The sequence below is a fragment of the Stegostoma tigrinum genome, chromosome 12 (genome assembly GCF_030684315.1).
Source record: "Stegostoma tigrinum isolate sSteTig4 chromosome 12, sSteTig4.hap1, whole genome shotgun sequence".
In the NCBI taxonomy this organism is placed as follows: domain Eukaryota; kingdom Metazoa; phylum Chordata; class Chondrichthyes; order Orectolobiformes; family Stegostomatidae; genus Stegostoma; species Stegostoma tigrinum.
Window position 1 is genome coordinate 50,683,403 of NC_081365.1, and position 13,353 is coordinate 50,696,755.

The 13,353-nt window shown below is 42.6% G+C and overlaps 1 protein-coding gene across 1 annotated transcript in view; it reads right to left on the minus strand.

The window, feature by feature from the left end:
- LOC125456875 (limbic system-associated membrane protein-like) overlaps window positions 1–13,353 on the minus strand; it is a 1,200,329-nt gene that overhangs the window by 1,048,294 nt on the left and 138,682 nt on the right. The gene's annotated exons all lie outside the window — the stretch shown is intronic.

Consider the following 13,353-nt stretch of genomic DNA (forward strand, 5'->3'; position numbering starts at 1 on the left):
AATTGAGACCTACCTTCCTCAGGTGACTACACTCAAGCACACCTGTCTTTAAGTCAACTTTCTTTTCAGAAGGAATGCAGCGACCAGCATGATTGGAACAATTAAAATTAAATGGACAAATAGACGGAAACTGCCCAACTTGGGATAAAATATATGTCATCCCTCCAAAGACAGTCCCATCAGTAATCAACAACCAGTTTCCAACCACAGTTAGGGTTTTTAAGAAAACTCTGATCAATACTTTCTCCTGTCCTCATTTCATCTAAGTAAATATCGACTGTCTTTAAAGTAGATTATTGTGCAGTTTCATGCGGACACAAATGGATGATATTTAATTAAGTCTCTTAATTGACCTCTTCCATAACTGTCATATTCCATCACATAGTTCTCTCATCTGTTACCTTGCTGTCTGCTTTATTCTACTTCTCCTCAGTGACTAACAATCACAATGGGCCTATTACCATCAAAATTCACCAAGTCATAAGAAAAATGATGGGCTAAAACTTACTTTTTTTTGCTAACCCTGAGTTGCACTACATTCTTGGAGATTCTCGCCAAAAAATCCAGCAGAAATTGTCATTGTATATTACTAAATGTGCTTTATTAAAACCTTCAACTCTAGCCCCACCTCGCCACACACCATTACCCAATTTGTTACTCAGTGGATATCTACCAAAAGACATACTCCATTGTGCCAATACATCTTTAAAATCACACTCGCTGTCACCCATCCCATTTTCCAATGCCACCATATGCCCTGTATTCTGCCTAATCACTCACTCAAGACACCTCCCAGCTGCATCAAGAGTAACAGCACTTTCATCTCCCTCATTCCAGGAGGAAAGAAGAACAGGGCCAGTAAGAGCTAAGATAGGCTAGCCAACACTCCGCTCAGCTCCTCACCCCTGATTAAAAGAGGATTCTGACTCTGACTCCACTGAATGGACAACTGATCATGTCCAAAGCAGTGTACTGGTACTGCAGGCTCTCCTTCGCTTACTTTGCTCGAACCCCCTGAACAAAGGGTACCTCCTTTAACTTGACTATTGACAACCATGATAAGCTTCTTGGTTTTGTGTCAGTGGTAAACAACAAGGTAAGATGCAAATAATGTGAGGCTGGTAACTCTGGTTGAGGTGACAAAGTCCAAAAAGGCAATGGGGCCCAATGCAAGGCAAGGACGCTGCAAACATGCACGTACACTCAAAGTGAGTGAGCACAATGACAGCGAGTAACAAGCCTGGAGATATAGCCTGATCCAGTCAATGTGCACTCAAGGACAAGCATCCAGCTCAATGTCGTTGTTGCAGCATTATAATGACAGTTGCCTGTTTAGCACCACAGTGCAGAAGTGTCTTGTAAGTAGATTGAAGATGTTCCATGAAGATTCTTGAAGGCTGGTACATACTGTCCGATACTAATGTCTGTGGATGTGGGATGTATTTGATCAGTGGTTAAGGAGTGTGCCTTAAGATGTTAGGATCCAGTATCTGCCATGGATAAATATTTGGAGTAAGTGGCAACCCAAAGTTATCAGTTATCTGCTCAGATTTCCATGTCAAATTGCCGCAACATCTAGTTTGCTCGGTACATTTGATAAAATGGGGATCTGAATATTAATACGATGAGTTGGGCCTTTAATAGATAATTTAATGTGCTACAATCCTTTATTAGAAACTCTCCACGGCAGTTATCAAAAGCAGAAATGAGAGAGTCAGGTGGTCCTGATGTTGAGATATGCCTCTTTGGACTTGACCCATTCGAACATAAATCTCAGCCTTTCCCACACTGCTCAGGCCCATATAAGATTTCTCCTGACAATTTCACTAATAATAGAAGGTTCAAAGCACTGATCTTTATTGGGCAGTTTGTTACATGGATCAAGAGGTTTTCAAATTCTGAGTGACCTTGAGATAACAAGTAGTGAAAACTTGTCACCAGGAGTTGGCATTTCACTAAGAAGCTGCACAGAATCAGCATCATTATGAGAACAATTAAAAAGTTAGAGGATTTTCCACAGGTGTAGGAACCATAAGTGCTCTAAAACAAGTTAAAACTGAGACAAACATAAGCCATGTACAAAGGAATTTCAGGTTGGGAGGCGGTTAGTACTAGGGTGCCACAAAGGTTGGTGCTGGGATTCCAGTTTATCCCATAATATGTTAATAATTTTGATGAGAGAACAAAATGTAACATTGCCAAATTTCCAGATGATATGAAGTTAGGTGAGAGGGTGAACTTTGAAGAGGATGCAGAGATGGGTTAGGATTCAGGCTCAGCATAATTTGGACAGGTTGGATAAGTGGGCAAATCCTTGGCCTATGCAGTATAATTTGGATAAATGTGAGGTTATTCACTTTGGAAGTAAAATCCAGAAGGTAGATTACTACCTGAACAGCTGCAAATTGGGCAAGGGGAGTGTGCAATGAGACCTCGGTGTCCCTGTGCACCAGTCACTGAAGGTAAGCATGCAGGTGCAGCAGGTGGTAAAGAAGGCAAATGGTACAATGGCCTTCATTGTGAGACGTTTCAAGTACAGGAGCAGGGATGTTTTGTTGCAGTTGTACAGGGCCTTACTGAGGCCACACCTAGAATACTGTGTGCAGTTTTGGTCTCCTTTTCTGAGGAAGGTTCCTCTTGCTCTCGAGTGAGTGCAGTGAGGGTTTACCAGGCTGATTCCAGGGATGGTAGGTCTGATGCATAAGGAGAGATTGACTAGGTTAGGACTGTTTTTGCTGGAGTTCAGATAAATAAGAGGCATTCTCATAGAGATCTATAAAATTCTAACAGGACTAGTCAGGGTAGATGCAGGAATGATGTTCCCGTTAGTGGGTGTCTCAAGGACCAGGGGTCACAATCTGAGGATTCATGATAGACCATTCAGGAGAGAGAGATGAGGAGACACTTCTTCACCCAAAGATAGTGGAATTGTTACCACAGGAAGTAACTGATGCCAAAATATTGATTATATATTAAGAGAAAGCTAGATATAGTACTTGGGGTGAAAGAGATCAAAAGTTATGGGGAGAAAGCAGGATTAGACTATTGAGTTGGATAATCAGTCACGATCATGGTGAATGGTAGAGCAGGCTCAGAGGGCTAAACAGCCTCCTCTTGCTCCTATCTCCTATGTTTTTATGAGCGGAGAAAATGACAAGGCATAAAGCATTGTGCTTGTTGCAATTTTTTTCAACTGAAGAGCTAACCACGCAAATAACAAAATCAAAACACAAATACAGGTCCACAGTTGCAGATCTTGAGAAAGAAATGTATTAACTTCATGTGGAACCATACCGCTAATGCTAATCCTTCCATTATTACTTATGTTAAAATGAGCCAGGCCTCACATCCCTCACCAGTTCCATTTTCCTGCTGCCCCCATTTGCACAGAAAATTATGTTGTTTCATAATCTCATGTGCATGACTCAAATGTTTCCCGAGGTTTGTTTTTTGTTATGTTAGCTATTATCAAGTAATTTATTTTAGACAGACTTGCAGTGGGCACACCATGAAAATTTGACTCAATTTCACAACCTTTAAATTCAATTATGGACGTTTAGGTTGATGTAATTATAATTTCTTTCATGTGCCATTGGAAATGCATTGGCAAAACATTTGCCTACAAAATACAGCTTTGTTCCAAGCAATGTTCCAAATATCAGCTTTTGTGCTCCTAAGATGCTGCTTGCCTGCTGTGTTCACCCAGCTCCACACTTTGTTATCTCAGATTCTCCCGCATCTGCAGTTCCCATTATCTCTGATGCAGTTATATGATCTGTTTATGTTGTCATCTTGAAGCAGCTGCCCAAGAGTCTGACTACTTTGAAAGCTGCACCCAGCAATACAGGCTATTATCAGATGTTCCTTTGCTTTAATTCAGTCCTGGCTGAGTTATTTATTCCGTAGCAATCAGAGGATCCTCCACAGAGACTTCATTTTAATGTGTAATTTCCCTTATGAAAACATTTTGAACCAATTTTTAGTTCCATGTTGCATTCAGGATCGGTCCAACCACATGGTAAACTGGCCATCAGAACAAACGTCTGGGACATTGATATCAGGGGACCACAATGAAACTTGGGGGCAGCAGTATTGGAGCAGTAGGCTTATGAGGCATGAATGACAGTATGAGTGGCAAAAGAGGCATCAGTGGGAGACTAACCCTAGAAGCAACTCCAGAATGCAACACCCAAACTGTAAACACAAATGTATCAGTGATAATGGGAACTGCAGATGCTGGAGAATCCAAGATAATAAAATGTGAGGCTGGATGAACACAGCAGGCCAAGCAGCATCTCAGGAGCACAAAAGCTGACGTTTCGGGCCTAGACCTTTCATCAGAGAGGGGGATGGGGTGAGGGTTCTGGAATAAATAGGGAGAGAGGGGGAGGCAGACCAAAGATGGAGAGAAAAGAAGATAGGTGGAGAGGAGAGTATAGGTGGGGAGGTAGGGAGGGGATAGGTCAGTCCAGGGAAGACGGACAGGTCAAGGTGGTGGGATGAGGGTAGTAGGTAGGAGATGGAGGTGCGGCTTGGGGTGGGAGGAAGGGATGGGTGAGAGGAAGAACAGGTTAGGGAGGCAGAGACAGGTTGGACTGGTTTTGGGATGCAGTGGGTGGAGGGGAAGAGCTGGGCTGGTTGTGTGGTGCAGTGGGGGGAGGGGATGAACTGGGCTGGTTTTGGGATGCAGTGGGGGAAGGGGAGATTTTGAAGCTGGTGAAATCCACATTGATACCATTGGGCTGCAGGGTTCCCAAGTGGAATATGAGTTGCTGCTCCTGCAACCTTTGGGTGGCATCATTGTGGCACTGCAGGAGGCCCATGATGGACATGTCATCTAAAGAATGGGAGGGGGAGTGGAAATGGTTTGCGACTGGGAGGTGCAGTGGTTTATTGCAAACCGAGTGGAGGTGTTCTGCAAAGCGGTCCCCAAGCCTCCGCTTGGTTTCCCCAATGTCGAGGAAGCCACACCGGGTACAGTGGATGCAGTATACCACATTGGCAGATGTGCAGGTGAACCTCTGCTTAATGTGGAAAGTCATCTTGGGGCCTGGGATAGGGGTGAGGGAGGGGGTTTGGGGGCAAGTGTAGCATTTCCTGCGGTTGCAGGGGAAGGTGCCGGGTGTGGTGGGGTTGGAGGGCAATGTGGAGCGAACAAGGGAGTCACGGAGAGAGTGGTCTCTCCGGAAAGCAGACAGGGGTGGGGATGGAAAAATGTCTTGGGTGGTGGGGTCGGATTGTAGATGGCGGAAGTGTCGGAGGATTAATGCGTTGTATCCGGAGGTTGGTGGGGTGGTGTGTGAGAACGAGGGGGATCCTCTTTGGGCGGTTGTGGTGGGGACGGGGTGTGAGGGATGTGTTGCGGAAAGTGCGGGAGACGCGGTCAAGGGCGTTCTCGACCACTGTGGGGGGAAAGTTGTGGTCCTTGAAGAACTTGGACATCTGGGATGTGCGGGAGTGGAATGCCTCATCGTGGGAGCAGATGCGGCGGAGGCGGAGGAATTGGGAATAGGGGATGGAATTTTTGCAGGAGGGTGGGTGGGCGGAGGCTTGGGGACCGCTTTGCAGATAACCAAGCGGAGGCTTGGGGTCCGCTTTGCAGAAACCAAGCGGAGGCTTGGGGACCGCTTTGCAGAACACCTCCGCTCGGTTTGCAATAACAACTGCACCTCCATGTCGCAAACCATTTCCACTCCCCCTCCCATTCTTTAGATGACATGTCCATCATGGGCCTCCTGCAGTGCCACAATGATGCCACCCAAAGGTTGCAGGAACAGCAACTCATCTTCCGCTTGGGAACCCTGCAGCCCAATGGTATCAATGTGGACTTCACCAGCTTCAAAAATCTCCCCTTCCCCCACCGCATCCCAAAACCAGCCCAGTTCGTCCCCTCCACCCACTGCATCCCAAAACCAGTCCAACCTGTCTCTGCCTCCCTAACCTGTTCTTCCTCTCACCCATCCCTGCCTCCCACCCCAAGCCGCACCTCCATCTCCTACCTACCAACCTCATCCCACCTCCTTGACCTGTCCGTCTTCCCTGGACTGACCTATCCCCTCCCTACCTCCCCAGCTATACTCTCCTCTCCACCTGTCTTCTTTTCTCTCCATCTTCGGTCCGCCTCCCCCTCTCTCCCTATTTATTCCAGAACCCTCACCCCATCCCCCTCTCTGATGAAGGGTCTAGGCCCGAAACGTCAGCTTTTGTGCTCCTGAGATGCTGCTGGGCTTGCTGTGTTCATCCAGCCTCACATTTTATTATCTTGGATTCTCCAGCATCTGCAGTTCCCATTATCACAGCTAAGTGAGGCCATTGTTTTGAAGTGAAAGCACACAAACATGTTCCATTTGACTGATCAATGCTCTTTTATTATAACCTTTCAATGGAAGTGTAAACTAAAAACGTGAGTTCTAGTTGAATATGGTGACTATTTTGTGGTTCATCATTAGCTATGTCAATGGTGTTTGATACGTATAATGCAATCTCCAAGTCCCACACTCCCAATAAAGCACCCCTTTGCTTACAGGAATAGCATTTATTGCAATAGCTGTCAATTTATCTGTAAGGTAGCTCATTTCAGGCCTTGCTACAAATGTGAAGCCTTATTAATTTCTCATTTTAGTACTGCCCACACACAGCTTTAAAGCAATCTGCTTTAGTAATGATACACATCCGAAGCAGTTCTATTTCGAAGGAGGGGGCAAGGCTGTGGGTTTGGTTGATTATAAAATGGCATGATAATAAGATCAACAAAGTAACCTTACTGCTCATATCAGTGTATTATGGCAAGAGCCAGTGGAATGCACATGTCTACACAAAGACAGGTAGATGTTTAGCAAATACTATTAGATCAAATGCAGAGTTGACACAATGTTCTGAGGAAGGGTCTGAGTGAGTTCTGAGGAAGAGTCACCGGACCCAAAACATTAACTCTGTTTTCTCCTTCATAGATGCTGCCAGACCTGCTGAGCTTTTCCAGCAACCTTGTTTTTGTTCCTGATGTACGGCATCTGCAGCTCTTTCAGTTCTTATTCTGGAGTAATGTTGTTGTCCACATAATATTCAGAAGAGCTACCACCTTTACTTTGGAACATAAGGTATTAGGACAGAAGGATGCTTGATCCTGTGTTATTTTCTTTACCTCAGGAAAGTTACTATTGACAGCGAGGGATTGCAACAAGGATTCACCAAATGTGTTCCCAGGGTGCACAGCAATCCCATGAAGAGATGGTGGGTAAACTGAGCCTGTATTCTTTACAGTTTCAAAATAAAGGCTAGGTGGTCTCAGGAAACCTATAAAATGCTTCAAGTGATTGATAGGGTCGGTACAGGTACAACGTTTCTTCTGGTTGAGGAGTCTAGAAGAGGGGACAGAATTTAAAAAGAAGGGATTGGAACTAAGGTCTGGGATGAAGAGGCATTTATTGACTTAGAGGGTTATGAAAGTTTGGAATTCTTTACTGCAAAGGGCTTTTTGAGGCTCAGCCTCTGAATATGCTTCAGGTAAAGACTGATTGCATTTACCAGCCATATGGAGGGTACGGAGATGTGGTCAGTAAAAGGCATTCAAGTATTCCATCAGCCATGATCATCTTGAATGATGAGGCAGGATCAATGCACTGAATGGCCGACTCATGTGCCTAATGTCTTTATTTCCAATCTTTACTTGACAAACACTACAAGGGTACCTAACTAAAATATTATCTGCTCTGTAAAACAAAATCACTATTATTAGCATGTTAAGACTCCAATTGGTATAAGCAGCATTTTACTAGAAGGTATTTAGACTGTAAACTGCCTAAAAAAGAACATACTCGCATTTCAACCATTACTCACAAATTATATCTGACAGTTGTAATCTGATCTGTACAGTTGTTACCAGCATGCTGAAAAAGACAGAAAAATCATACCATGATAGAGATAAAAGTTTATAAGTAAACATGCATGAAGCTCTGCAGCTCCAACTGTTGCACCTAATTAACCATATTATCTTATTTGTACAAGCACAAAAAGCTCACCAATGACTTGAGCCAGTAGATAGTTTGATTTTAGGCAATTCAGATAACCATCTGTCAACTAGCTGTATGAACTCTCTGGATTTTGAGGTATCTTCTGTCTTTATGTAGGAGAGTGCACAATCCCTGTTGCATCTTTACTGCATATTATGAAGAATTCCAAATGTGGTAATTGGACTTATTTTGCCTGTCCAGCACACTTCTCAAATTAGTACAAATATACTTATTCATCTCCAGCCTTGACTTATTTCAGAAATGTTTCAGTAAATATCAAAGAAAGTACTGAGTACTTTCAGAGAAGTCAGTATGAAGGAAATTGAAGAAGAGAACTTCATTTTTGAAATGCCAAAGTAAGTCAAAGCCAACAAGTGCTTAAGCTTGTGAGCACAGATCACGCAAATTTCAATTGATTATGTGCTAAGTTCAACCCTTGCTTGATCTGTGGAAAGAATTTGTTTGCGCTACCTTAAGAGCAATTGGGTCAAATTTAATTCTTTCCCCAAGAGATGGATTGAGAGGAGAGGTAGGGTATATTATCAGACTGCAAGCTCTAAACTGGAAACCCCATTACCTCTGTGATTGTTTCCATCATACCCCTTCAATTAGATCTGAAAAGGAAACATCATGGATAGACTGCCTGCTCAGAAACCAATAGAGGACTTTAAGTGGTCAGTTAAAGGTTTACAAGCAGTAGATAGGGACCCAATAAGTGGACAAGCTGTCAAGTGAGCCCTGGCTGGCATTCCCACAACCTGGTGGGAAATACTTTACTCTTGGACTGCCCATGCCAAATTGAGAGACCTATAAATGGTAATGGTCACCCACAGCTGACAAACCCTACATGTACTTCAAATTAATTCCCCTTCCAAGAACTTTCGTAGATTGTCTCAGCAATCCTGCCTTACTCCCCTTCAAACAATTTCAGCAATCATCTACAACCACGGGCTACTGCAGTACCCAGTACAGGTCATTGTTTCTTGCTTTCACAGAGGTGGTATGGTGGAATAGACAGCTGCGCCAACATGACTGCCTTAAAATGAATCAACCATGATAGCTGTTAGGAAACCTTGTAAGTGCTTATTTGAAGTTTACACAACATTCACAAGTAAATCCAAGTGAGATGATGGGGTTTGTGCATCTACCACTTGACCTAGGTAGCTGTGGATTGCTGGTGATAATAAATATTCTAAATAGTCACCACCTGAGATTCCACAAAGGCCCACTACTCACCCTTGAAATGAACCCCCCTTAAAGTTCAGGATCACAGTTAATTTTACATTTAATGGTATCCTCCATAACTTTGAGGCATTAGGTCACATTTCAGGAGAGCACACCCAGTCACGATCAACCTACAGGGGTGAATTCTTCAGCACTGCTGCTGCTGTGACACACTCAGGATGCCAATCCTCTGATGGTACACTCAATTCAACATATATTAGGGTGGCATGGAGTCTCAGTGGTTAGCACTGCAGCCTCACAGCACCAGGGGCCTGGGTTCATTTCCACTCTCTGGGTGGCTGTCTGTGTGGAGTGTGTACATTATCACTGTTTCTGTGTGGGTTTCCTCCCACAGTCCAAAGATGTGCAAGCTAGGTGGATTGGCAATGCTTAAAATGCCTGTAGTGTTCAGGGGTGCATAGATTAAGTGAGTGAGAGGCAGAATGGGTCTGGGTGAGATGCTCCAATGGTTGGTGTGAACTTGTTGGGCTGAAGGGCCTGTTTCCACATTGTAGGGATTCTATGATTCTATATCACCTTCTGACCCCTCCTGTCCTTGCATCCATGCAACCGCTTTTGTTGCAACACCAGAAACGCAATGTCGCTGCTCATCCAGTTGCACCCAACATATCTGGAAAATGACTTGTGAACCTGAAAAAGATCCGTTAATTTCAACACCGTTTTCATCACTTTGAACAAGCCTCTCTCCATGCTAATATGTTATTCGCCTCTCGAGGAACAGCCTGTGTGGTAATTAATTAAATGCCTTTTAAAAATCCCATTGCATTATTGATTTCCTTTTATCTGCGTTGCCAGGTACATCCTCAAAAACCTCAAATGGATTTATCAAATATGATTTCACTTCCATGGAATAATGAATTCAATATTTTCTTAACATCTGATGTTGGTCTAACTGGCCTATACTTCCCTGTGTTCCTTCGACACCCATGTGTGTGATAACAGACTTGCATTTGCTCCCATCAAATCCACTGGGTAGGCAGTGAGCCTCAAATCTACAGTTCGGTATATCTAAGCCCAAGAGTCAGATTTCAACATGGGGATTGGGTGGGAATCATGGTATTAGGCAGATGATGAACTTTGATCTTCTAGAATAGTACAGCAGGTTTGAGGGTCTTGCTCCTGCTTCTATTTCTTTTGTGTTTAAAAGCCCATTCTAGAATCAAGGGAATTTTGGAAAAGTACCACTACTTCCACAGCAACATATTTTAGAACTCAAGATATGCTCCAGTACTTTATAATTCCCAGTTAAATTGCAACCAGCAGACTAAAGTTGATTATGAACACCTTACTATACTACAGTCAAGAAACAAGAAGAGGAAGGCTTTAGAGAGATACAGACAAAATGCTGGCAAATGGGACTAAATAATTTTCAGATATTTGGTCAGTTCAGATGAGTTGGACACAAAAAATATGATGCTGTGCTATATTACTCTACGACTCTAGATCAAGAGCATGCAGAACATAAAGCAGCAATTCACAGGATGAATTCAGGATTGAAAATCATGCCAGGCAGCAAGATATAGTTTCCTCCCAAGCTAATAGTCAAGTAGTACAGCTTAAAGATCAGCTTTTTGGAATAGCTGAGTGGAAATATGCTTTTGCTGAAGTTACTGTACCATTTGCACATAAATGTTTGTGAACGCCATTAGTCTCAGCAATATTTTAAGAGAAAAATCTAGGCCAATGCCTTCACATGCAGAGATTTGTTCATACATGAAAAACCACATCAGAAATAGAGGAGTGGAAGTAGAGTCCATTATAGTTAAAAAGGAAAATTAATAAGTAATAGAAAATAAACAATAAAAGGGTATAAGAAAGGGCAAGGGAATGACCCTCAGTGGATCTTTCTTTCAGAACTGATACTGAATCAATGTAGTGATGACCTCCTTCAGTGCTATAAAATTCCACAGTTCATTGTGTAACATCTGAATCCCAAAATCGTTCACTCTTGTGTATCTTTTAGATTGCTTTGATATCCTTCCTTTGGTAGAGGGTAGAAGTGCATTTATTAATTCAGGCTAGAACAAAATGATGTACAAAATCAATGGCACTTCTTTGTTCCTATTATTGTTTCGACTTTGGTTGGCATGAAGATGCAGCAGAAACCGTCTATTTCCACTTGAAGTCAATTTAAGTGTATCAGCTTGATGCATACGTGCATGCTAGAAGTGGCATCTACGAACACGCATGGCCCTGTTTGTAGACGGAAGGGATTTGTTGATTTATTGCACCTTTTCCATTGAGTAAAGAGTTGTGGAGAATGATAATTGTTGTTGCATTTCTCATGGCATCACCCTCACCGATCAGAATCAACCAACAAGGTCTGAGTTTAGTTTTTCAACAAACTCAACAGCTTGCACTTTTCACAGTCTTCACTGTTCAGTTTCTGCTGTGCTTCTATACCAACCATGGGGTTGGGGTGGCACGGTGGCTCAGCAGTTATGACTGCTGCCTCACAGCACCAGGGACCCAGATTCAATTCCAACCTCAGGTGACTCTCTGTGTGGAGTTTGCACATTCTCCTCGAGTTTGCATGCATTTCCTCCAGGTGCTCCAGTTTCTTCCCACAGTCCAAAAGATGTGCAGGCTAGATGGAGTGGCCATGCCAAATTGCCCAGTGTTCAGGGATGTGTAGAATAGGTGGGTTAGAAGGTGTATGGGTCAGGGTGGGATACTCCAAGGGTCAGTGTAGACTTGGTGGGCTGAAGGGCCTGTTTCCACACAGTTGGGATTCTATGAATCAAACCAGCACCCTTGTCTCCTACTGTATAAACAGTTGGTCCCATAAATTATATCATGAAATCTGTTCCATTTGGTGTCACATTTTAAAGGCAATGGTTCTGTGAAATGCCCTGGGATGATTTATGATGTCAAGAGGGAGTCAGTTTTTTTCAAAAAATCTGTACTTTTTTTTAACCTGCATTCATACCTTTAAAAGATGCACGTATTTATAATTCATGATCAGTGTTGCTCTATTTCTCTATCTGAAAAATAACAGGTTTCCAACTGGTGTTGCTTCCACATTGAACTGCATCTGGTACTAACTAGCCACACTCTGTGGTCTAACCACAGATTTCTGGGATAGATGAATAACTATGTGCTACCAAAGCAAAGAATCATTCCATTATAATTTACTTTCTTGCTCAAACCAAGCTCACAGTGCAGTATACAACTTATAGAACATGTACCTTGATTTTGATCACAAGTCTCTTATCTGACACATTATCAAACGCCTTCTGAACATCCATATGTGCCAATATCCATTGCATTTCCTTAATGCAGTGTGTTATTTCCTTAATTCATTTAAAATTGAAGAAAATTTGCTATTTATAATTTTTTGGCTGCCTGTGATTATCCCACCTAGAATCTGGAGTTCAAATTTATTTTAATATGGAGCCATGTAATCAGAACATCCTCTCAGCACATGCAGTGTCATTTACATATCACAACTCTGAAAATGATTTGGGCCCCACTTCATGCAGTTTTAGATAAAGGTCTTTGGAGAGAGAGGGAAAAAAAACCACGCCTTTTAAATCCTCCCATCCTCTGAAAAGGGATAGGTGGTTTATTGTAAGATCCATTGAGTTTTTTTTTATTTTTGTTATATGTTGGCTTTGCTGCATTTTGCCTATTTATTAAATAATTTGGTTGAATTGGCCTCTGTTTTAGTTTTGCTCACAACACCACTTTGTGTACTTGGCTACTACTGCCTTTGACATCACTGCTTTCATTACGAAGTATCTGAAGATTATTTGTGGACTTCCAAAAAAAATTACAAAATTGAGATCAAGGAGGCATGAGTTGGATTGGCTGCACAGCTTTTGCCAAATACCTTGGTCATTCTGAATAAGTCACAAATGATGCCCATTTGGATATTTGTGCTCTTCATACCAAATCCATGAATTTAGTGGAATCTCAAGTACTTGCACTCAATGAGTATTCAGGTCACTAAAAGTATCATTATTCATAACAATGGTTCAATTCATTAGGATAACCTTAGCTAAGTTAGATATACGGGACTGCATATATACACAGATGAATGGATCAATGGAAGACGGCAATGATTTTGTTCAGCTCGTATTTTTAGTAAGATAATAAA